The sequence below is a fragment of the Myxine glutinosa genome, chromosome 14, assembly GCF_964187855.1.
Source record: "Myxine glutinosa chromosome 14, kmMyxGlut1.1, whole genome shotgun sequence".
Taxonomy (NCBI): Eukaryota; Metazoa; Chordata; class Myxini; order Myxiniformes; family Myxinidae; genus Myxine; species Myxine glutinosa.
This window is the reverse complement of record NC_136274.1, coordinates 59,188,784-59,213,694: the sequence shown is the minus strand read 5'-3', so window position 1 is coordinate 59,213,694 and position 24,911 is coordinate 59,188,784. Positions and strand designations below refer to the sequence as shown.

The 24,911-nt window shown below is 43.1% G+C and overlaps 1 long non-coding RNA gene across 1 annotated transcript in view; it reads right to left on the bottom strand.

Moving 5' to 3' along the window:
• LOC137439815 (uncharacterized) overlaps positions 1 to 22,589 on the bottom strand; it is a 28,370-nt gene extending 5,781 nt beyond the window's left edge. Inside the window, exon 1 of the long non-coding RNA XR_013621417.1 lies at positions 21,695 to 22,589. This is a non-coding gene — a long non-coding RNA (uncharacterized LOC137439815). The remainder of the gene's footprint in view (positions 1 to 21,694) is intronic.
• Between the last annotated feature and the right edge of the window lie 2,322 nt (positions 22,590 to 24,911).

The window sequence follows — 24,911 nt, the reverse complement described above, 5'->3', positions numbered from 1 at the left end:
GTTTGATCAGTCACCAGAGAAGAGCCTTTCTTATTCAAAGCATTGGCTAAAGATAAAACTTCTAGAGAAATACGAAGACACCTTGTATTTCACAACACAGGAAAGAAGGGCAGATGTACTCTGTCTCAAAGATGGCACCGACAATATTCTGCGAGCGCATCATGCTAATCTTGACCATGGAGATGAGAAGACTCAGATCATAAAGACGGCACTCAAGTTCATATCCAATGATATTGCCTTGATTGATTTAGGTCCAAAGTCATACCCCACCACACACAGTATGACTGACATCGATAGTCAGCTGACACTTGTTCCTGCAAGCCTTCAGATGTTCTTGAGACCGATTGTCAAGACAGACGAAAGAGTTGCCGTTTGGGGGCAGAATTTTATTAAGGCCTGTCGACCTCGGTCTGGAGTATTGCCACACCAAATGGGGCTTGCCATACAACTTGATCATAGATTTGGGTCAAAATGGATGCTCAACAAGTTCCACCGGCTGGGATACACTGAGTTTTACACGGAGACACAAAACTACAAATACTGCTTCCTTAATAGTAGGAGTGGAGATGATGTTCCAGATACTTCTGGCACTCTTGACACCATTGTGGAGGAAACCGATGAACAGATCAATGATGAGGTTGCGGTTGATGCTGCGCTTGAGGATCAATCAGTGATGACAGCCAAAGTGCCAGCCAGTGAAAGTGAATTGTCAAGTAATGATCAGGTGGTCTTTATGGAGGTTGGGGAAACAAACAATGCAGTCACTCAGTTTGTTGGAGACAATATAGATTTAAACAATATAGTTTGTTGGATTAATTTTATTTCTGTTTTACATTATACTTTACTTGACATAGACCTGGTGCTTTTTTTTAGGTTTTGCGAAGGGGACGCGGCTGAGTACATCGACATCTTCCTTGACACAGAAGCCACCAAGGAAACAGTGATTCAGGCTGGTACTGCGATTTTCAAGTACATTTACCATGGACGAGATACTACATTGGGTGAAATTCGGTACAACATGTTCTCAAGGAAGGCAGCGGCAGGAGTGATCAAACCAGAGACTCTACCTCCAACAGAGGGTGCAGCTGCACAACATTCACTCCGTGCCTACCTGCAGACCCGGGACTGGATCCTTCTACAGAGCATGTCTCTGAACCCCAGTGACTATGGATGGACAATAGGTGTGCATGGGTATGAGCCAGTTCCAACACTGGACCCCACGGCTCCTGAGGAGCTATTGCAGTTCACGAGCTGTAATTGTCATGGAGATTGCAGCAACCGGCGATGCAGCTGCAAGAAGAATGGGGTCACGTGCATCTCGGCCTGTGGAGTCTGTAATGGCATTACATGCAGAAACTGCAGTCATGATGTTGTTGAGTCTGAAGAAGACATAGACAATGACTGTTGAAACTTCTGACATTGTGAATGAGAAATAACTCTTGAGTATTATATATGTATGTGAAATAAAAGCTACTTTGTGTGTAAATGTAAAAGTGAAAATATAAATGTTAACAATCAACTCAGAATCATGAAAAACCCTTATTTGACCCCTCATAAGTTACTTAAGGGCCGATTAAAAAAAATAAAAATTCTCGAAAATAATTTTTCGGTACCCGAATTCAACAGCTTTTTTTCTGGATTTCCCACGGGAGTTGAACTTCAACATTTTAACACATGTTATTACACACCTTTACAAACATATTGGTGAAGAAATTTTTTGGTAACAATTTAGTTAACAGATTTGTGAAATATCTCATAAAATGCCCTTACTATACATGTTGTGGTGCAACTACCTACGAGGGGGGTTATCCTTTATTCTGAAAACCGCAACACTATCCCCCTCTCTCACCAGACTCGTCCTGAGTCGACCCCAACAGTGGAACGACCGGTAGAGCCTGGCATGCAAATTTACCATTACTTTTAAATGTGACACATAGGTGTAATCCCCCTAACATTTATTCTGACCCATGTGTGCGACATTTTTAACACTAGATATGCCCCCCCCCCCCACCCCCCTAATGCGTTGAGCAGCTATGCTGACAGACTCACACCCACAACTATCCCAGTATTTCCGGAATTTTGTAAACTACACACACACATAGCCGGTGGGCACATTCTTATATTTACATGCACAGAACTTACTTTATTTACAATACTATGACCCAGGACCTACACTTTGAAAAAGAGAATTGGAGGTGAGAGAAACAACACTCAATGTGGCACTTGCTGCTTGCGTCTTGCATCTTCAGTGTGCGGCTAACAAAACCGGCTGGCCCTGACCGGCATACAGGCCATATGAAGCATCAGGGCCATCTAAGTCTTTCATCTTCCTTCCTGGCACACAAGAGCACACAATGGCTTTTTATTATTTTCCCCCATGGCCACTCTCATGTGGTCCAACTGCGTGGCATCAGTGCCACTCAACAAGTGGTCCGAAGGTGCAAGGTAAGTTGCAGCAAGATGCGGCACAGCAGAGGTGCGAGGCCACAAGGCTTTTGGTCCATAAGTGTGAAAAGGGTGCAGCAAAATGGGTTTGGCAGCAAAGTGCTGCACAGGTCGGCTGCACAGGTGTAGCAAGGGTGCAGCAAAAGGAATGCTGCACAGTTCGGCCTCCAAAATGGTCCTGGGGCGGGGAGGGAAGACAGAGTGCAACAAGCAAACGGAAAGGACACAGTGGCACGCAAAAAAACAAGGTGACCAGGCACCACCATGCCTGGTGCGGTGCGAGGGACACGGAAGAATGAGCGGAGCAAGCTCATCCCTAGCCGTCCGTACCCCCCACTGTTGGCTACAATACCCTAGCCCCCCTTGTATTTACAATCCGTATCTCCGTCTTGTCTCACATATCCCCCTCGATGCCAAATTCGTCTCCAAATCCCTCCCAGGAAGGAAGGGATGGAACAAAGCAACTTCTCACTCACGTCATGATGCGTCTCACTGTCCAAACAGCTTACAGAGCCTTATGGTGTGAAGCTCGTCCTCCTCAGTGACTGGATGTGGATGGTGCGAAGGGATTCTCTCATCCTAACTACACTAATAGCATTTACTCATCTAAACTACCTAGCGTCGTACCCTGCCAATCGGCCTCTTTCAACTATGTGGTTTTAAGAACCTGAATTCCCATTGCCCACACTGTGGTGCCCTCCAAATTTGGGTCTCACCCCATGAATTTTCTCACTGTGCCCTCACACAATTTTGGGGCTGGGTCGTGTGGCTCTACCAGCAGGTCTACTTACCTGCGCACATCCGCCACTGAAGCTGCCTCCCGAGCTTGCCTGCTCCTGCGACTACCTAACCGGGGAAGGCCCTCCCTGGCACTTACCCCCTCTATGCCCACCTTGGCATCGGGCAACCCGTGTCCTCCCCTGGGATCCTCGGGCCCCACTCACACACTATCCTAACCGGCTCCCAGAGCCTACCTACGGCCTCACCTGGCCGACAAACTACCAGTGGCGGAGTGCCCCAATAACCATGAAGCCCCGCCCATAGGGCGGGTACCGTTGCTAGTGGTTGAAATTTCATGTCAATCAGACCAACGGTTGCCGAGAAAATGAATTTTTAAAATGCTGACACGGCACACACTTTACTTTACTGAAACGCTGACACGTACGTATGTACCGAATGATTAACCCTGCTTTTCGCTTCGCGAGCGCAGGGTAAATATAACGGCACTCAGTAGAGAGCATACCTCCACCTGGATGGCCATATCACTCAATGGTGAAGAATCACTAAAAAAATTCTCCAAGCCGGATACGAATCTTCATCAAAATTTGATTGATTCTTCCTTGTCATACACACAACCTGTCCACCAAGTTTCGTCCAAATCCATCCATAACTTTTTGAGATATCCTGCTATGTATCGTTTTTGCCCCAGAGCAGACTACCAAAAATCCTCATAGAAGGAAGAGTAAATGGCATCCGACCAAGAGTAAGGCCACCAAAAAGGTGGATGGACTCCATCAAGGCAGATTGCAGGGCCAGACAAATAGCGTCACTGGTGGACACAACCATTGGCTCAAAATCGAAGTTTGTGGCAACTGATCATCATTATGGAACAGATGGCCGGACAGGGAGCAGTAGTCGCTGCTGCACCTGTGTCGATGCCTTCGATAGATAGATAGATATAATCATGCACATTATTAGTATAGCTAGCATTCAAAATCTGAAAAAAACTTAATGAGTACAACCTATTTTGTGTTACTTAATAACATTTAAGTCGGCATTCTGCAACAAAATCAGCAACAGATCTAAAAAAATATTCCAACACCAATTAGGACATGCTGCTAAAAAGAAAATATCAAGAGATAAACCAAATCAAACCCACTTAATGGTGTCTGTGAGATATATGCTGCTCAAACCAAACAAAAAAATCATGAATACATACATTTTTCGAACACACAAACGTCTTTTTGATAGAAAACTTGTAATATTTGAATTCTATGAATCATAAGCTTCCATTTGATATTGTTGCGGATCTCGAGCCCGTCGACGTACAGAGGGGGGTTAAACCCTCTTCCCTCTCGGGCCTTCGAGTCCACGAGGCCGCGACCCACTTTACACACGTGGTGCGGATTGCGGAGCAATTCCAGCCATCACCCCCGTAGCGAGCGTGCGGAAGGGTATCGGGTCGAATCCCCACGTACCTTCGATACACACACCGCCACGAGAACGGGGACTGGACCTCGCACGAGTCACGTTGGTCTGATACGCCCGAGCGGTTTGCGTGTCATGTGACTTGTGCCGTTAATTCTTATTGAACCCGATCGAGCGGTTTTATTCGTACAGTGCGAAGCCAATGGTGGAAAATGACGGGAACGGCCAACTGGATGCGAAAGAACACAGGTTTATTATACAATTTATACAATGATCAGGCTAAAGAGACACAGAGCAGATACCTGTTGAGTTGAGTTACAGCCCCGGTGCGATCCTGAGCGAGAGAGTCGAGTGTGACCTGTGTGATCGAGTCGAGTCGAGAGTCTAGAGAAAGCATGAACTCTCCCTGTGCCCTGCGCTCTGCTGCCTATTAATAGCGCTTGCGAGGACGGTCTCTCACAGGGCATATATATATATAGATGTATATAAAGCCTTAACTTAATCCCTGGACAAGGGCCCACTCACTCACGCGGGGAAAGGAATGAAGAAGAATGACGCGCTCCAAGTGCGGTCGTTGGCGCCGTTCGCCCCGGTCAGCTCGTTCGGCGTGTCCCTGGGATGTTCGCGGCACATGCAGGGAGCTCAGGCAAGGAGATCGTTGGCGTCGTGGCCCTGTGAGAGACCGTCCTCGCAAGCGCTATTAATAGGCAGCAGAGCGCAGGGCACAGGGAGAGTTCATGCTTTCTCTAGACTCTCGACTCGACTCGATCACACAGGTCACACTCGACTCTCTCGCTCAGGATCGCACCGGGGCTGTAACTCAACTCAACTCTCGCTCGGGGGGTCCGGGGCAGGGTTTTATAGCCCCTCCCCAGAGTCTTACCCGAATGTTCCAAGCCCCTCCTCTGGCTGCTGTTGTTGTTAGCCACACCCCTTGAGCTTTCATTGGCTGCCTGCTGCTTAACGGCCACTCCCCTGCAGCTCCTCCATCGGTCCTTCCAGACTTGTTCCAGGCCAAAAGAACACAGGGCATTCCAGCCCAAAATAACACATGGCATTCCAGCCCAAAAGAACACATGGCATTCCAGCCCAATGAGCAAAGAAGCCTACACTTACTGACTTGCTCCAACGCATACTAACACAGGAAAGGAGACTATGGTTACTTTTAATAGGAAATAACTAAACTAAGCGAGGCTACATGTTGTGGTGCAACTAACTAAGAGGGGGGGGGGGGGCGGTTATCTTTATTCTCACAACTGCAACAATATGCATAATGAGGTTGTAAAAAATATTTTAAAACATCATTACTTTGGTTGATGCGAAAAAGGGGCTTTGCCTATTTAATTGATTCCTGCCTTCTTACCGGTGTAGGAAAATTTTACCCTCGATTTTTTTTATTACCTCTAAATATGCTATAAAAGAAAATGAAGAGAAACTTCGGGCACATCAAAACGCATCGAAGACCACCCTCGGCCACTGCATTAATTGTAACTACTATTTGGAGTTGACACATACCTTCTAAACCCTTCGAACCCTTAAGACCCTTCTCGGTGCTTTTTCTCAATGGAATACTGCTCTCCCCTCTGGGCTGGTGCTCCTGCCTCACACCTCGCTCGGATTGTAGCTCTTGCCACTGTTGATGTCAAAGTGCACGAGTCTACCATTAGAAAAAGGCTGCACAAATTTGATCTACATGGGAGGTGTGCCAGGAGGAAACCTTTGCTGTCCAGAAAGAACATCTGGGCAAGACTAAAGTTTGCCAATGAACACCTAGGCAAAGACCAGCACTCCTGGAACAATGTGCTCTGGACAGATGAGTCAAAGGTAGAGCTATTTGGCCACAGTACCAGAAGACATGTTTGGCGAAAACCAAAGACAGCATTTGACCACAAGAACCTGATACCAACTGTAAAGCATGGTGGTGGAATATTATGGTTTGGGGCAGCTTTGCTGCATCAGGGCCTGGGCAGCTCCCCATCATAGAATCCACGATGAATTCTTCATTGTACCAGAGGGTGCTTGAGGATAATGTGAGGCCATCTGTCGGTAAGTTGAACCTCAACCGAAGGTGGACCTTGCAACATGACAATGACACTAAACATACCAGTAAATCCACCAAGGAATGGCTGAAAAGAAAGAAATGGAGGTTCTGGAATGGCCAAGTCAAAGCCCGGATTTAAATCCCATCGAGATGTTGTGGGGGGATTTGAAATGAGCTGTGCATGCAAGAAACCCCTCAAACATCGCACAGCTGAAATAATTCTGCATGGAGGAGTGGGCAAAAATTTCTCCAAGTCGATGTCAGAGACTGGTAGACATTTATAAGAAATGCCTACTTGAGGTTGTTTCTGCCAAAGGGGGCAATACCACCTATTCGAGCCAAGGGTGTACTTACTTTTTCCACATGCAAAATTTGCATTTATGTTTATTTAAATTATACAATGGACTACAAAATGTAAATGTTTCATGATATCTATATTATAATAGCCGTAGATGATTCTGTCTGTCTGTCTGTCTATCTGTTGGGTGTCTGTCCGGGGTGTGGCTTACTCGGTTTGCAGAGTAGCTCCACCCATAGCTCCACTCATTCTGGGAGTGGCTATAAACAAATATCCACCATTTTATTAACTCGCATAGCTTTGAGTCCTGTTTTGTAGGCCCGTGGTGTCTTGCTCTCCCCCAGTTTTATTTCAAATCAAATTCGATAAATCATTTCATTTTTCACAGTCGCTAACATAGTTTTAGACTCGGTTGAAAAAAAACGGGAAGAAAATCCGATGAAAGTTGCCGTTTATAGAACGAAATGAATTCTCAAAGGCCTGTAACTTCAAGGCCATTGAGTCTCTCTCACGCCTTTATCTCCAATCTAACTCACCATACGATTTCATTTTTATCGATGGTTTTACTTTTAGACTCGGTGTCAGCAATAATTGAGAACAATCCACACACGCGGGAAAATGCAGAGATATATTTTTTAAAATCGCGTCATGGTGTATCATACACCGCCCAACATGACACCGCCGGCAATGTGTCGATATATATTAAAAATTCGCTTTTGCTTTTCCGTTATGATATATTACTATTTCGTTTGATGATAGTCGTCACAAAAACGTCAACAATGATGCCGACATATATTTCTTCGTTTTTATTTCATTCAACATATTAGCCGGAAGTAAAATATGTTTCAGGAAATTACCGAGAGATATTTCTTCGTTTTTTTTATTAGTTATGTGCGCATACACTTTAAATAGGTTTATTTGAAATCTTTAATTTTCCACAAACATTCCACACACGCGGGAAAATGCAGAGATATATTTTTTAAAATCGCGTCATGGTGTATCATACACCGCCCAACATGACACCGACGGCAATGTGTCGATATCTATTTTAAATTCGATATATCATTTCATTTTTCACAGTCGCTAACATAGTTTTAGACTCGGTTGAAAAAAAACGAGAAGAAAATCCGATGAAAGTTGCCGTTTATAGAACGAAATGAATTCTCAAATGCCTGTAACTTCAAGGCCATTGAGTCTCTCTCACGCCTTTATCTCCAATCTAACTCACCATATGATTTCATTTTTATCGATGGTTTTAGAGTCGGTGTCAGCAATAATTGAGAACATTCCACAGACGCGGGAAAATGCAGATATATTTTTTAAAATCGCGTTATGGTGTATCATACACCGCCTAACATGACACCGACGGCAACGTGTCGATACATATTAAAAATTCGATATATCATTTCATTTTTCACAGTCGCTAACATAGTTTTCGACTCGGTTGAAAAAAAACGGGAAGGAAATCCAATGAAAGTTGCCGTTTATAGAACGAAATGAATTCTCAAACGCCTGTAACTTCAACTTCAAGGCCATTGAGTCTCTCTCACGCCTTTATCTCCAATCTAACTCACCATATGATTTCATTTTTATCGATGGTTTTGGACTCGGTGTCAGCAATAATTGAGAACATTCCACACACGCGGGAAAATGCAGAGATATATTTTTAAAAATCGCGTCATGGTGTATCATACACCGCCCAACATGACACCGACGGCAACGTGTCGATATATATTAAAAATTCGCTTTTGCTTTTCCGTTAAGATATATTACTTTTTCGTTTGATGACAGTCGTCACAAAAACGTCAACAATGATGCCGACATATATTTCTTCGTTTTTATTTAATTCAACATTATTAGCCGGAAGTAAAATATGTTTCAGGAAATTACCGAGAGATATTTCTTCGTTTTTTAAAATTAGTTATGTGCGAATACACTTTAAATAGGTTTATTTGAAATCTTTAATTTTCCACAATATAATTTACTTGCCATTTATCATTTGATGATTACGAGACAAATTCCTCTTGAGGATCGTGACAATTCATGCGCTGCGTGGAAACTTCTATTTCCAAAATGAATGAGACGATCGATGAAGAACGCAGACTTGAACAGGATGCAGCAAGAAAACGAATGAGACGGGCGAACGAGTCCATCGACGAACGTCAATGCAAACTTGCGGGGTCACCCGTGGGAATCCCACGGGCATGGATGTGTGTGACATTTCGACATATTGAGTTAGATGCTGCACATTCATTTTTACAAAATGGTTACTGGCAAGTCATCAGATCCAGAAATGGTGTAAAAACCACCGTTTAGAGGCCATTTTTCCCCGCAAAGCGGGGGTTGGCCTTTTCGGGGACCGTGGTAGTTGTTGTTTTTTTGTCCCCTTTTTGAAGCAATGTTTTACGGCCGGATGCCCTTCCTGACGCCAACCCTTTTTGCCGCCTTCAACGACAAACAGGGAATTACCAGTGAACTGGTACTCAATTAGCCGACCTCGGAAGGTATGACAGGCTGAGTCAACCCCCCTGGCATTAATTCGGCGATCGACCGAGATTCGAACCCAGGATCCTAAGCCGGCACCCTAGCCGCTAGCCCAACACCAGAAATGGTGTCATGAACACAATTTATTTACGCACAAGCACAAAAGCAAGACGGGCCGATTTCCGATTCCGACGGGCCGACGGGCGAGACGGGCCGATTTCCGATTCCGACGGGCCGATTTGGAGCAAGAAAAAGAACGAGACGGGAGAAAAAGGAGAGAAACGAGACGGGGAAAGCCGATTGGAGAGGCGAGTGAGGCGCGATTGGAGAGGAGTGTGAGGCGCGATTGGAGAGGAGTGTGAGGCACGATTGGAGAGGAGTGTGAGGCGTGATTGGAGAGGAGTGTGAGGCACGATTGGAGAGGAGTGATTGGAGGGGAGTGTGAGGCACGATTGCAGAGGAGTGTGAGGCACGATTGGAGAGGAGTGTGAGGCGCGATTGGAGAGGAGTGTGAGGCGCGATTGGAGAGGAGTGTGAGGCGCGATTGGAGAGGCGTGTGAAGGATTGCAGAGGAGAGGAGTGTGAGGGATTGGAGAGGTGAGGGATTGGAAAGGAGAGGGATGTGAGGGTTTGGAGAGGAGAGGAGTGCTAGGTGGAGAGAGGAGAGTGTCAGGTGGAGACAGGAGAGTGTCAGGTGGAGACAGGAGAGTGTCAGGTGGAGAGGAGTGAGGGGTCACATATTATGTGAAATAACTAAATTCACACCATTTCTGGATCTGATGACTTGCCAGTAACCATTTTGTAAAAATGAATGTGCAGCATATAACTCAATATGTCGAAATGTCACACACATCCATGCCCGTGGGATTCCCACGGGTGACCCCGCTAGTTTGTTATATTATATCACCTTTATCTGTCAATATTGTTGAAATGAAGATCAAATAGCTGTATGTTGAAATATGTTGAAAAAGTCAAAACTTTACATGGGGTGTACTTACTTTTTCACGTGACTGTGCATATATATATCCCCCCTACTGGCCCACCTTAGCTGACCGTATCGAGGTTGAAGGGCCGAAACGGGATGACGCTGAGGACCTCGACTGAGGACCCGGTCAGTGCGGCACACTTGTGACCAGGTGTGTTTTGAACATATATATATATATATATATATATATATATATATATATATATATATATATATATATATATATATATATATATATATATATATATATATATATATATAAAGTAGAGTTGGCCTCTGTGTCTGTATCCTGATCTATGTGTGATCTCTAAGATCTCGAGAACCCGTGGACGGATTTGCGAGCGGAAAGTACTGTTCGACTCGGGATGGTCCCAGGAATGTCACGGAGACATAAAAATTTAAAAAATTTCGGGTTTTAAAATTAGCGTATTACGCATAATTAGCACTAGCAGAAGAGAGAGGGATTCGAAGGGAGGGAGCGCAGCGCTTCTAGCGCTTCTGACTACAGCACACCTTAAAATTAAAAAAACTTCGGGTTTTAAATTAGTGTGTTACGCGTAATTAGCGCTAGCAGAAGAGAGAGGGATTCGAAGGGAGGGAGCGCAGCGCTTCTAGCGCTTCTGACTACAGCACACCTTAAAATTAAAAAAACTTCGGGTTTTAAAATTAGTGTGTTACGCGTAATTAGCGCTAGCAGAAGAGAGAGGGATTTGAAGGGAGGGAGCGCAGCGCTTCTAGCGCTTCTGACTACAGCACACCTTAAAATTAAAAAAACTTCGGGTTTTAAAATTAGTGTGTTACGCGTAATTAGCGCTAGCAGAAGAGGGAGGGAATCTAAGGGAGGGAGCGCAGTGCTCCCTCCAGCGCTTCTGTTAGCGTAATTAGCGTATTTCGGAACGTTAATTTTTCAACTTCATTATTCGGAATCAGTACGTCCCAGAGAACCTTCGTAACGTTAATTTTTCAACTTCATCCGATTGACATGGGACCAACGGCATGTGACAAAGAGTGCAACATACAGGCTACATTTATTTGACGACAATGAGTTCCGACTTCCGACCTCGGTGGGATGACAGGCTGAGTCAACCCCCCTGGTGTGAAGGGGGAGGAGGAGGGGAGGGGGAAGAGAAGGGGAGGGGAACGAGGGGGAAGGGGATGGGAGGGGGGAGGGGGAGGGGGAAGGGGGAGGGGGAGGGGGAAGGGGGAGGGGAGGGGGGAGGGGAAAGGGGGGGAGGTGGGAGGGGAGGGGCCCTTCTTCCCCTGGGCACCCCCCGCACCCTTCCCTCCCCCCCTTCCCCTCCCCCCTCCCCCCCTTCCCCCTCCCCCCCCATTCCCCTCCCCTCCTCTTCCCCCTCCCCCCCCCTCCTCCTCCCCCGCTTCCCCCTCCCCCCCTCCCCCCCGTTCCCCTCCCCTCCTCTTCCCCCTCCCCTCCTCCTCCCACTCCCGTGCAAAGCCGGGTACCTCTGCTAGTATATATATATATATATATATATATATATATATATATATATATATATATATATATATATATATATATATATATATATTGCTTTCAGATTGATCCATTATGGCTGAAAGATTAACTTTTGCTCAAAGAGTGTGAATTGCTGAACGGTATGAGGTTTGACAATCTGTAATAATTGTAGTTCAAAGATAGTGGTGCTGTGGTGGCAACCAGTTAGTTCATCTTCACAGCCAGTTAGTTCAAGTTGAGGGAAAAATATCCGGAAGAATAGGAAACGCGAAATGGTGTATGGCATCAGATGTGGTGACCCATCATGCATGATCATGCATTTTTGAGGTTAACATAGGCCAAAAGGTCAACATAGGCCGAATTTCTAAAATCTTCAATTTTCATCCGATTGACTTGAAATTTTAAGAGGATTTGCATATCTGATCACTGAATTCAACCACCAAGTATTTTTGAGGTCAACAAAGGCTAAAAGGTCAACATGCGCCAAATTTCTAAAATCCTCAATTTTCATCCAATTAACTTGAAATTTGAAGAGGATTTACATATATGGTCACTGAATTCAACCACTAAGTATTTTTGAGGTCAACATAGGCCAAAGAGTCAACATAGACCAAAGGTCAACATAGGCCAAAGGTTAATATAGGCCAAAGGTCAGTAACCTTTTCAAATTTCTAAAATGTTCAATTTTCATCCGATAAACTTGAAATTTTAAGAGGATTTGCATACCAGGTCACTGAATTCAACCACCAATTATTTTTGAAGTCATCAAAGGCCAACAACGTATTTTACGAATTTCGCAAGTATCGTGCTGTGCACGACATATTTCTTGTTTATTTTTTTCTTTGTTAATTTTACGGATACGTTTACGGTTTTTATGTAAATTTTTAATTACGGACGCTTTTTCTTTTTTTTCATTTACGGATATTAATGTCATGTTTATTTCACAGATTACAGTTATAGAAATTACAATTTTCAAATGCTCGATATCGATTGGCTTTTTTTCTGTTTGTTTTTTTACACAGCCATTTTTTTTGTTTTTTACGTAAATGTTCATTTACAGACGCTTTTCGATGGTGTTGTGATTTTTTTTCTAGTGTACCAGCTTCGATGCCCATTGACACGCCAAATTTCAGCTTTGTACTACACCTGAATGGTATCGAACACTAATGAAACAGAAAACCAAATATTGCATTGAAATCATCAATAGGAACCAAAAAAAAAGCAAAGAGCAAAGATGGAGTCTTCGGCCATTATAAAGCTCGCAGTGTTAAGTGTGGAAAATTTCTGAGGATATTCCATTGGCTCAATGGCGCAGTGGGCTGTCACCGCGTAAGTGATGGAGGTCCCTGGTTTGAGTCCCGGGTTGAGTCAGAATTTTTCACACGAGCCCCACGCAGGAATTTCATTCCTGTTTATTTAACATATATAAATATATACTAAATATATACACACAGATATATATATATATATGGCCACTCTACTAATCTTTTATTTCTTGGAATGTATATGATATTTTTAAAAGAAAAAAACACTTTTGTTTTATGCAAGACTGCTCTTGAAAAGTCCTGAGAACACCTTGTATGCACCGACATCATTACAGGAGGTTTATGGGGTCTTACGGTGTCTGGTGGTTCAATCCCGTTATATCTTTCTGTGTTTTGTGCTGTTTGGAGCTGCGTTTTGGAGTCTCTGTGTGAGCATCACAGAACCCGTCATTTGCTGCCCCGAGGTGGCAGCTGTGGCCGTGACCGCAACGTGCCGACAATGCGAACTTTCGCAGCTGCCCCGCACGCCGAGCGCCTTGCGGAGCTGGGGCGCCACCAATTAGCGGCGAGACCCTCAAAAGTATAGCCGCCCGCAGCATATGGAAACGGGCCGAGCACCGCAAGCATTATGCGTCGTCGAGGAACGGGTGTCCTGCACGCCTCGGGAATATAAGAATCCCCGCTGAGAACTGTCTGCGGGTCAACCCTGGGCCCTGCTCCGTTACCAGTTATAGGCCCTTCATTGTGCGAGTCAGCGCTGCTCCAACAGACCTCGGACATAACGTTTTGGACCCATCTGTGGTTCCGCCGTCAAATTCATGGTCACAATTAGTCCGGCGTGCGGTCTCCCATTCCTCTGTCGGTGTATATACAATGAAGGCGACAAAGTCCCTTGGTCTTTGTTCTCATGAAGCACCGCGTCCGTGGTGTTTTCTGTACCAAAGTTGGCATTGGGATTTGTGTTTAGACCGCCCGTGGTGGTGGTTTGTCTCCTCTCCTCGAAACATTCAAATGATGCTTGGAGGTACTCCAAGGTGTGTGCGAATGTCGTGCACAGTGATAAAGCGGCAGATGAATTGCATTGTGACGTCACGGAAATATTGTGAATGATCTGTGAAGCTCAATCACAGCTGCCCAGTGGGCTCTTCACTCGCTGGTTGAGCTCACAAGTCCTAACGATGACATTAGGCTTACCCTGCCCCATAAAATCACAGGATTTGAATAATGATAGTAGTCATTTATAAATTCGGAAACTGAAACTATAAAAATGCACATCATGGAAGAATAAATATATCCGTGAAGCGACAGAAAGTGGGTAGCATTGTTGAATCGTTAAAACAGAGTGGTTGAAAGACAGGGTGAAAGACCATACACCATGCGGGCGGGGTCTTGGCATCATGTGACATTGTCTGACAACACACTCGAGTGCATATATATATTATATATATACATATACATACATACAGTGCCTACAGAAAGTCTACAGCCCCTTTCAAAATTTTCACCTTTTGTTGCCTTATAGCCTGAAATTAAAATGCATTAAATCAGACGTTTTCCACCTTTATTTACAAATTGTAACCCACAACCTCAAAGTGAAAAACAAATTCTCATTTCAGAAAAATAAAAATTCATTAAAAATACAAAACTAGATTATCTTGGTTGGATAAGTGTCCACCCCCCTGAATTAATACTTGGTGGAAGCACCTTTGTTTGGATAAGTCTGTTGTAATAGGTCTCTACCAACTTTGCACACATTGAGTGGACAATATTTGGCCAAATTTTCTGAACAAAACTGTTCAAGCTCAGTCAGGTTGCGTGGGGAGTGTTGATGAACAGCAATCTTCAAGTCATGCCACAGATTTTCGATTGGATTTAGGTCGGGGCTCTGACTGGACCACTCAAGGATAATTATCTTTTTGTTCCTTACTCACTCCAGTGTAGCTTTGGCTTTGTGCTTTGGGTCGTTGTCATGCTGAAAGGTGAACTTCAGTCCCAATTTCAGTTTTCTTGCAGAGGGCAGCAGGTTTTCCTCTGGGATTTTTCTGTATTTTGCTCCATCCATTTTCCCTTCTATCCTGACAAGTGTCCCGGTCCCTGCTGATGAGAAACTTTTCTCCATAACATGCTTCCACCACCATGCTTCACAGTAGGGATGGTGTTCTGTGAGTGATGTGCTGTGTTGGGTTTGCACCAAACGTAACGTTTTGCATTTAGGCAAAAAGGTTTTGGCAGACCTCAAAACTTTTTGCCACATGGCTTAAGAATCTTTGGAGTGGTTTTTTTGTGTACCTCAAATGGGACTCGAGGTGGGTTTTTTGAGTAATGGCTTCCTTCTTGCCACCCTACTGTACAGGCCAGTCTTGTGGAGTGCTTAGGATATTTTTGTCACTTGCACACAGCAACTAATCTTTGCCATAAAGGCCGGTAGCTCTTTCACGGTTGCTATTGGCCTCTCTGATCAGTCTTCTCCTTCCTTGGTCATCCAGTTTAGAGGGATGGCCTGGTCTAGGCACAGTCATGGTGGTGCCATATGCATTGCACTTCTTAATGATTGTCTTGACTGTGCTCCAAGGTATATTGATAGCCTTTGAAAAAAGTGGGCACGTGTGTGCCGAATGAGGAAGACACTTTGGGACAAAGATTGGGGTCAGAGTACATAGGTGCAGTGCATAACGGGGCGGACACGAAAAAAAAAAAGCACAAGATTATCGTGAAAAAAAGTAACTTTCTGATTGATCGATTGAATAAGCATCAAGGGCATTCTTCTTAAGGTATTTCTTAACCTACACACCTAGTTCATTTCACGAGTCCTTCATGATTTGAAATAGAAACTGACATCACAATTATTGTGAATTTGGTGGAGACCAAGCATTATGCACGAATCACTTATTTTGCCACACATTGCACATTTCAAGGAATTTTAGAAAATGTAAAAAACTACACCAGGAGACATACTAGACATCAAAACATTCCATTTAATTACAATTTTAATCATCAATGCATATTTTTATTTCAGGACAATGAAATAAAAATTGAAATAGTGAGAATGTAACATTTCATTTCGAAAATATGCCATTTTTGTCGTTTACTCAACCATCGCAAATCTCAGTGCATGATATAATGTGAAAATCTGGATTTTGCAGGTCCTCAAGACTATTTGCGACAACGTAAAACCATAGGTGTCTTTTCATTCAGTTCATTTTTTTAAAATTGAGGGTATTTTATTTCATCTGTGTAAAAGTGTACCCAGTACTGTAGCCATGCATATACAGACTTGGCATTTAATATGGAATATTTTTTTGTGGGGGTGAACTTACTATTCAAGATGTCTTAGAACCAAAAGTTCATTGGAATTAGGTTGAAATTATTCTAGATTTTGTTAATGTGACCTTTAAAAGAAACAAAAACCACATTTGACATTTCTAAACAAATAAATTGATCCTTGAAAGTGATGTAAATTGATATCGAACTCAATTCATGGACAGTATTGTGTTAAACTTCTGTACGTTTTCCAGAAGTATCTCTTTATTTTGCACATTAGAAAAAAAAATTAAACAAAAAAAAAGTTAAATCACGTCTGGGATTACGGACAGTAAAATTACAGTTCAGCACTTCGTGTAACCCCCACGAGCATTCAGGAGAGCACGTACAAGTTGAGGCATGCTGTTCATGAGATTTGCCAAGGTTTGGACAGGAATCGCTTGCCATGCAGTGACAATAGCCTGCTGCAATTCACGCAGAGAGGTTGGCTGCTGGTCCAAGTGGTTGATTTGACGCGTTAATTCTGCCCAGAAGTTCTCTATCGGATTCATATCCGGGGACATGGCAGGCCACTCCATATGCTCTACACCACGGTCAGCAAGAAAGTGTTGGATCATGCGAGCACGATGAGGCCGTGCATTGTCATTTTGGAAGACAAAGTTTCCTCGAAAGGCTGCACGAGCAAATGGAAGCAATGTTTCTTCCAGAATGGCCCTGTACTTGAACTGGTTCAGGTTTCCATTCAGAACAACCAGGTCAGTTTTGCCCCCTGCATGAAAAGCAGCCCAAACGGTCACCCCACCACCTCCAGCTTGGACCCTTGGCACTATACAATCTTTGTTGTAGGCTTCATGCACTTGTCTGCGCACTCGGATGCGGCCATCTTGATGATAGACCAGAAATCTAGACTCGTCACTGAAGATCACGTGATTCCAGTGTCCTGGCTGCCATTGACGGTGCTCTCTGGCCCACTGCAATCGGCGCTAGCGGTGTTGTCTGGTCAGGCATGGCTTTCTCAGGGGACGCCTGGCACGATAGCCTGCTTGAACCAGTCGTTGGTTGACTAGCCTTCTGGATACAGGCACATTTGTCAGTTGCTGCCACTCAGCCCTAAGCCGATTAGCTGACTTGGTATGGCCATTGCGGACTAACCGGTGCAGCTGGCGATTATCCCTCCTTGTGGTTCTGCGGGGAGGTCCTGGCCTCGGTATTGGAGTCGGGACACCCCTCTGAGCATTTCGTTTCAGGATCTTTGACACCTGAACTTGAGTGATGCCATACTGCCGAGCAATAGCACGCTGTTTCATGCTGTAATTTCGTAAAGCCACCACTCCATGACAAACAGCATTGTCGAGTTGACGGACCATCTCCAGAGGAAGCGGCAATAACTTTTGGAGACGTGCAGCAGTTGTTTTCCACTAATACAGAACGCAACAACCCTTGTATACCCGACTGTGAAGTCATTCATCAAATGCACCTGTCCGTACATTTTGCCACGCCACCTGTGATATAATCCTGTTGTTGACTTCTTGCTGCGACAGACATATAGTGACATGGTTCTTTTAACAAATAAATCACCAAAGTGTAAAAGAAACTCACTAGATTGATATACTGAGTTAAGAAAGAAAACCGAAGTCAAGAAAAAAATATATATTCCATATTAAATGCCAAGTCTGTGTATATATATATATATATATATATATATATACATGTGTGTATATATATACATATATATATATAATTATATACATATATATATATATATATACATATATATATATATATATACATATATATATATATATATATATATATATATATATATATATATATATATATATATATATATATATAATAATTATTATATATATATATATATAATAATTATTATATATATATATATATATATATATATATATATATACACAAGAAAAATATATATATTCCATATTAAATGCCAAGTCTGTATATACAGGGTGGTCCAGAAACCCTGGGCAGATTTTGAAGAACTATGCCTGCAGCAAACAACGAAGTTTATTATTGTTCTTTGGTGCAAAACAAACATGATTACTTGTTAAACAGTCTAATCAGTCTAATATACATGAAACAGATCAGTTCAAATGTTCAAACTGCACTCTGACACACAGTGCTGCATGTTTCAGTCGTTAAGGCAGCAGTCTCATTACGGATGAATTGTTTCAAGTCTCTAAGGGTCGTAGGATTCCTCACATACACTTTGTGTTTGAGGAAACCCCAAATAAGAAATCACAGGGTGTTAAATCACAAGACCGCGGCGGCCATTCAACCGGACCACGACGGCCAATCCATTTGTAGGTAAAGTTAAAATCAAGGGCTTGGCATACACTGGCAGCATAATGAGCAGGCGCACCATCGTGAATGAACTACATATGGCCACCATTGAGTGGAAATACATGCTGCTCCAACATTAGAAGGTAATCTGCAGCATTCACATTTTCTTTAAAAAATATTGGTCCAACAATGGCTCCCGAAGAAATGCCTGCGCAGACAGACACATGAGCTCAATACTGGACGTTGTGCTCAACAGTAAATCGTGGGTTGTCTACTGTCCATATCACACTGTTATGACGATTCACAGAACCAGACTAGATGGTATTCATAGAATACTTACCCTGTGCAGTCAACTTGTTGTGGGCCAACTCTTCTGTTTTTGAACATTGTTTTTCTTTGATCCAATATGGCGGCCAGACCACGAGAGCGACGACATCGTAAATTTATCTCACTAAAATTCACCAAATGTCCGTCCGTCTGTCTGTCCGTTCGAAGGTACCGCAAAAACTGCTGAACCGATCGCAACGATATTTTGGGTGGGTAATCCTGGGATCTCCAGGAGTAAAATAGGCTATTTAGTTTTTCCAATTTCAGCTTTGGTCTCCAGCATTCTCAGGTTTGGACTCCCACATAACATTCGCGTTCGCATAATGTTCATTGTGATGATGTTTTCATTGTGACGATGTTGTTTTCCCAGGTGCCGCACAAACGGCTGCAATGATCGCTGCACAGCTGCACCGATTGGACTCGGTGACCTCGGACAAAGATCTTTTATAAGGACACGGGTTGAATCCCTGCCTGAGAGAATTCCAACCCCTCCCCGCCATCACGGCCATCTCTCCAACTCACAATCCCACGAGATATGCGGAAAGGATGACCCAAAACCAATATAATCATAATTAAACATCATTCGTATATAAACATCATTAAAAGTAAATAATGACCTCGGCCAAAGTTCAAACGACGTTTAATCGCCACATAAGAGAATTCCACATAGCTAATTGGGCAGTGTATACGCTAAAAGATCGCGGTCTCCATCGATCTTGCCAAGGCCGTAACACCTATGTGCTCAAAATCCTTTTGACTGTTGATTTGGTAGTTTTACAATGAAGGAAACACGTATCGGAAGTACATACGACATAGCGATTGTGAATGTGACAGCTCTGAGGCGTCTTTCGCTTCGCATCGCAGTGACGGTGAGCACCAATGTGGCGGCTGTAAGATTAAAATCTGGCTTCAAGCCCGCTCACCACCCAAAGCCTTCAACCAGACGTATTAACACGCTCTTCCCCCTTCATTCCCGTTCTTCAAAGCAAAGTGGTAAAAATTGTTGTGTCGCCATTATATATGACGAGCAACGGTACCCGCCCTAAGGGCCCTAAGGGCGGGGCTCCAATTTGGAGGCGCGATTTATATAAACATCTGTTAAATATCACATGCAAATCATCAAAATCTAAACAGTATTTTTAGAATGTCAATAAAAAAAAAACACATCACTGTTCATATTGGTAAATATTATTCCATCGTGTTTCAAATCGTGATATCAACTGTAAGCATTTCTTTAGGAAATGGAATGATATGTCAAAAAGGAACTTTTATCAGCAATGTCATCTATCCTGAAGTTCTAAGCTGAAGAAGAGGTACAAAATCATTAAAAAAAATTCCCTAAAGAAAAGCGTACAGTGGTGAAACGCTCCTATGGTGAAAATTTCGTGTCCATCAGACCAACAGTTGCTGAAAAAAAATTCATAATGATCACATGGATAAGTGTTGTATTTGTCGAATTATGACGTCATAACGAAGGCACCGATGACATCATCATTAACATAACTTATTCTCCATGGGGAGTAGTTGACAATGAGCCAGGTCTAAATTTTTTCCATGTAGTGGTTTCAGAGATATAGAGGTGCGAATTTTTTCCAAGATGGCACCTGTACCACGTGACCTATGACGTCATGCTTGTCATTAAAATATTCTACGTGAGGAGGCGCTCCTATGGTGAATATTTCGTGCCCATCAGGCCAACAGTTGCTGATAAAAAAAAATTCACAATGATCGGATACGTGTTGCACTGGTCGAATTATGACGTCATAACGAAGGCAAATATAACATCATCATTAACATATCTTATTCCCCAAGGGGAGTGCTTGACAATGAGCCATGTTTCAATGTTTTCCATGGAGCGGTTTCAGAGATATAGAGATGCAACTTTTTTCGATTTTGTGAATTATGAATAAACAATGATTTATGAATAAAAAAAATCCTGCAGGCGGAGGCGCTTCTATGCTAAATTTTGTCAATCGGACCAATGGTTGCCGAGAAAATGACTTTTTAAAATGCAGACACTGTATATATACTGTACTGTACATAATGTATATATACTGTACATAAGATAGTGACCAGGATTTGAATATTTTTTGATGCACGCATGTATCACACATAGCATGTAGTATAACGGCCCGAGCCCTTTCAGTATGCACCGTTTCTTTTACTACCCCCACACCACCCGCTTATTCTCCCCTTCCCATCTTGCACTGAATGTGTTCACTCATCCGGAAAATCCCTCTTTTGGCTCAGCGAGTAAGGGAAAGCGAATGAGCGCTCTGGGACGTGTCTTAGGGGTGCGAATCCAATTCTTCATTGTATCTCTTGTGGGGTCTTCTCATGAACAATGGGTTTTAGATGTTACTTTACATTTTGTATTTGTTCCTGTACATTGTCGATATGTTACTTTACATTTTGTACATGTTCCTGTGCATTGTCTATATGTTACTTTACGATTTGTATTTGTTCCTGTACATTGTGTATATATTACTTTACATTTTGAATATGTTCCTGTACATTGTCTATACGTTACTTTACATTTTGTATATGCTCCTGTACATTGTCTATACGTTACTTTACATTTTGTATATGTTCCCGTATATTGTCTATATGCCACTTTACATTTTGTGTATGTTTCTGTACATTGTCTATATGTTACCGTGCTGCCCTGACAAATCCAGGCAGCAGAGAAGAGCGAGGAAGGTTTGGCCTCTCCCCACCCCCTCATCTTGCATTGAGTACAACCACCACGAAGAGGCGTCCCCAGTAGTTGCTCAGTTCAGGTTTTGTTGACACCGCTGAAGTGCATCAGGACTTCATGTCTGGCAAGGCGATAGGTGAGAGGACTGCGAGTGAGTTTGTAGACCATCGCTCATCACTCCGTCCAAATATTTATTTGCTCCAATCAAGGTAAATAAGTTGAAAACATTATTGGATTTGGGGAAATCCTATTTAGGCAAGGAGATCATATTGCATAGTGATAAGCAGTTATTTGCCAAACTGCTCATTATAGCATGGAATAGAAACATTGATATCTGGAAGATTCTTTGCTATTCATTGTCTCCTGTGTTGATGCCACTTGCGACAGCTGATGGCTCCTTGGCTAAAACAACCAAGTCTGCATTATTTGATGCTATTGAGAACTTGGAGGATTGCTTCGTCTCAACAGCACCAGACAATTGTGCAGTCATCATTCATGGAATGGCCATTCTCCATAGCTTGCGGAACATACTGAACACTTCTGGTGAGCTCGTGGATGCAATATTAACTCAACCAATAAAGCTCATGAAGAGATTCAAGAGCAATAGATTGGATTTTATCACAGACAGGTATCCGTCAATCAGCATCAAAACTGTTGAGAGAATGCGTCGTGGCGATGGTGGCAGACAAAGTGACTGCATTTACAACAAAATGCGGAAAACTCCTACACAGTGGAAAAGTTCCTTGCAAACGGGAAAAAAAAACAAGGAGAAACTTGAGTTTATGTTCACCCATTTTAAGGATGAAATGCTTATTTTGGTGCCACTGAAGCAGATGTATACGGTGCCTTCAGAAAGTATTCACACCCCTTGACTTTTTCACATTTTGTTGTGTTAGAGCCTGAATTTAAAGTGGATTAAATTTTGATTTTTTTTGTCATTGATTGACGCATGATGCCTCAAAATGTCAAAGTGGAATTTATTTCTAGAAATAATTACCAAATAATTAAAAATTAAAAGCTAAAATGTCTTGAGTCAATAATTATTCAACACCTTTACTATGACACTCCAAACTGAGCTCAGGTGCATTCAATTTCCTTTCATCATCCTTGAGATGTCTCGATAACTTGATTAGAGTCCACCTGTGGGCAACTCAATTTATTGCACGTGGTGTCGAAAGAAACACACCTTCTATATGAGGTTCCACAGTTGACAGTGCAAGTCAGGGCATAAACTCTACCATAAAGTCCAAGGAAAGGTCTGCAGAACTCCGAGATAGAATTGTGAGGAGGCATAGATCTGGGGAGGGTACAAAACAATTTCTGGTGTTGAAAGTTCCTAAAAACACAGTGAGCTCCATCATTAGGAAATGGAAAAAAATATGGAATTACCCAGACTCTTCCTGGTGATAGCCGTCCAACCAAAATAAGCAACAGGGCAAAAGGGACCTTCATCAGGGAGGTGACCAAGAACCCAACAACCACTCTGACAGAACTACAGAGTTCCTTGGCTGAGATGGGAGAACCTGTCAGAAGGATAACAGCCTCTACAGCACTTCACAAATCCAGGCTTTATGGGAGAGTGGCAAGATTGAAACCACACCTGGGAAAAAGGCCCATGACAGCATGCCTGGTGAAGGATTTTCAGAGCATGAGGCAAAATATTACATGATCTGATGAGACGAAAATTGAACTCTTTGGCCTGAATGCAAAGTGCTGTATTGGTGGAAAGTGAGCATAGCTCATCACCGATCTAACACCATCCATACCAAGAAGCATGGTGGTGGCAGCATCATGCTAAGGGTATGCTTTTCAGTGGCAGGGACTGAGAGACTTGTAAGGATAGCCAATGAATGGAATGGAGAATGAATGGAGCCAAATACAGGCAAATCCTTGAGAAGAACTTGATTCAGAGTGTGAAAGATCTTAGGCTGTGGTGAAGATTATATGCCAACAGGACAAAGACCCCAAGCAACAGCACAAATGCAGCCAAAGCAACACTGGAATGGCTTCAGAACAAGAACGTGAAAGTCCTTGAGTGGCCCAGTCAAAGCCCAGACTTGAATCCCATTGAGAATCTGTGGAAAGACTTGCAGATTGTCTACTGGTGCTCACTGGTGCTCCCCATCCAACTTTACAGAGCTTGAGCAAATCTGCACGGAAGAATGGGAGAAACTCCCCAAATCCAGATGTGCAAAGCTGATACAGACATACCCAAGAAGACACGATGATGTAATCGCTACCAAAGGCACGATGTAATCGACCCAGGGGGTTGAATACTAATGTAAACTAGAACGGCACTCGGTAGAGTGCATACCTCACCAGGCTGATCAGTTTATGTTTTGTATTCCACTGAAAGGCCGGATCTGGATTTGGACCTAAACCAAAATCATACCGGCTCGTTCTTGTCCCCCAAGTGTTGTCAACTTTGCCACTCATCCCTCAAGCTTCGTCCAAATCCGTCCACAACTTTTAAAAATATCATGTTATATACACAAAGAATTAAGTTAAGCACCCCCCCCGTTTTTTTACAACCTCGCACATTACAAGTTTGTTGTCGTCAAAACAGTGTAATATACCCATGATATTGCTATATTTTCTGGAGAAGTGATATTATGGTCATATAAAAACATAACAATCATGCCGTTTTCAATATTTTATTCTGAATAATTTAAGGTGAAATTTTTTGGGAATTTTAGGCATATTTTCACCTCAATTTAAGTATGGAGCTATAGGTCCATCATGGACAGTGTGGATGACGTTTATGTTTTCTAACGTACAGTCATTGTTCTGAGAAGACCTCTAGCGATCTTTGCGTCAATAACGTGTGTAGGACCCACGTGATCGGATCACTGACTCAACCCTACGTCTCATAGACCCTGTAAGCCGTCGTATGCGTTGCTGTGGCAGGTTGTTCCATTCCCGATGTAATGCACGTTCCAATTCATCCAGATTGGCTATTGGAGGGACCATCTTCGCAATTTGTCGTCCCAACATGTCCCAAACGTGCTCGAGGGGGTTCAACCTGCCACAGCAACGCATACGACGGCTTACAGGGTCTATGAGACGTAGGGTTGAGTCAGTGATCCGATCACGTGGGTCCTACACACGTTATTGACGCAAAGATCGCTAGAGGTCTTCTCAGAACAATGACTGTACGTTAGAAAACATAAACGTC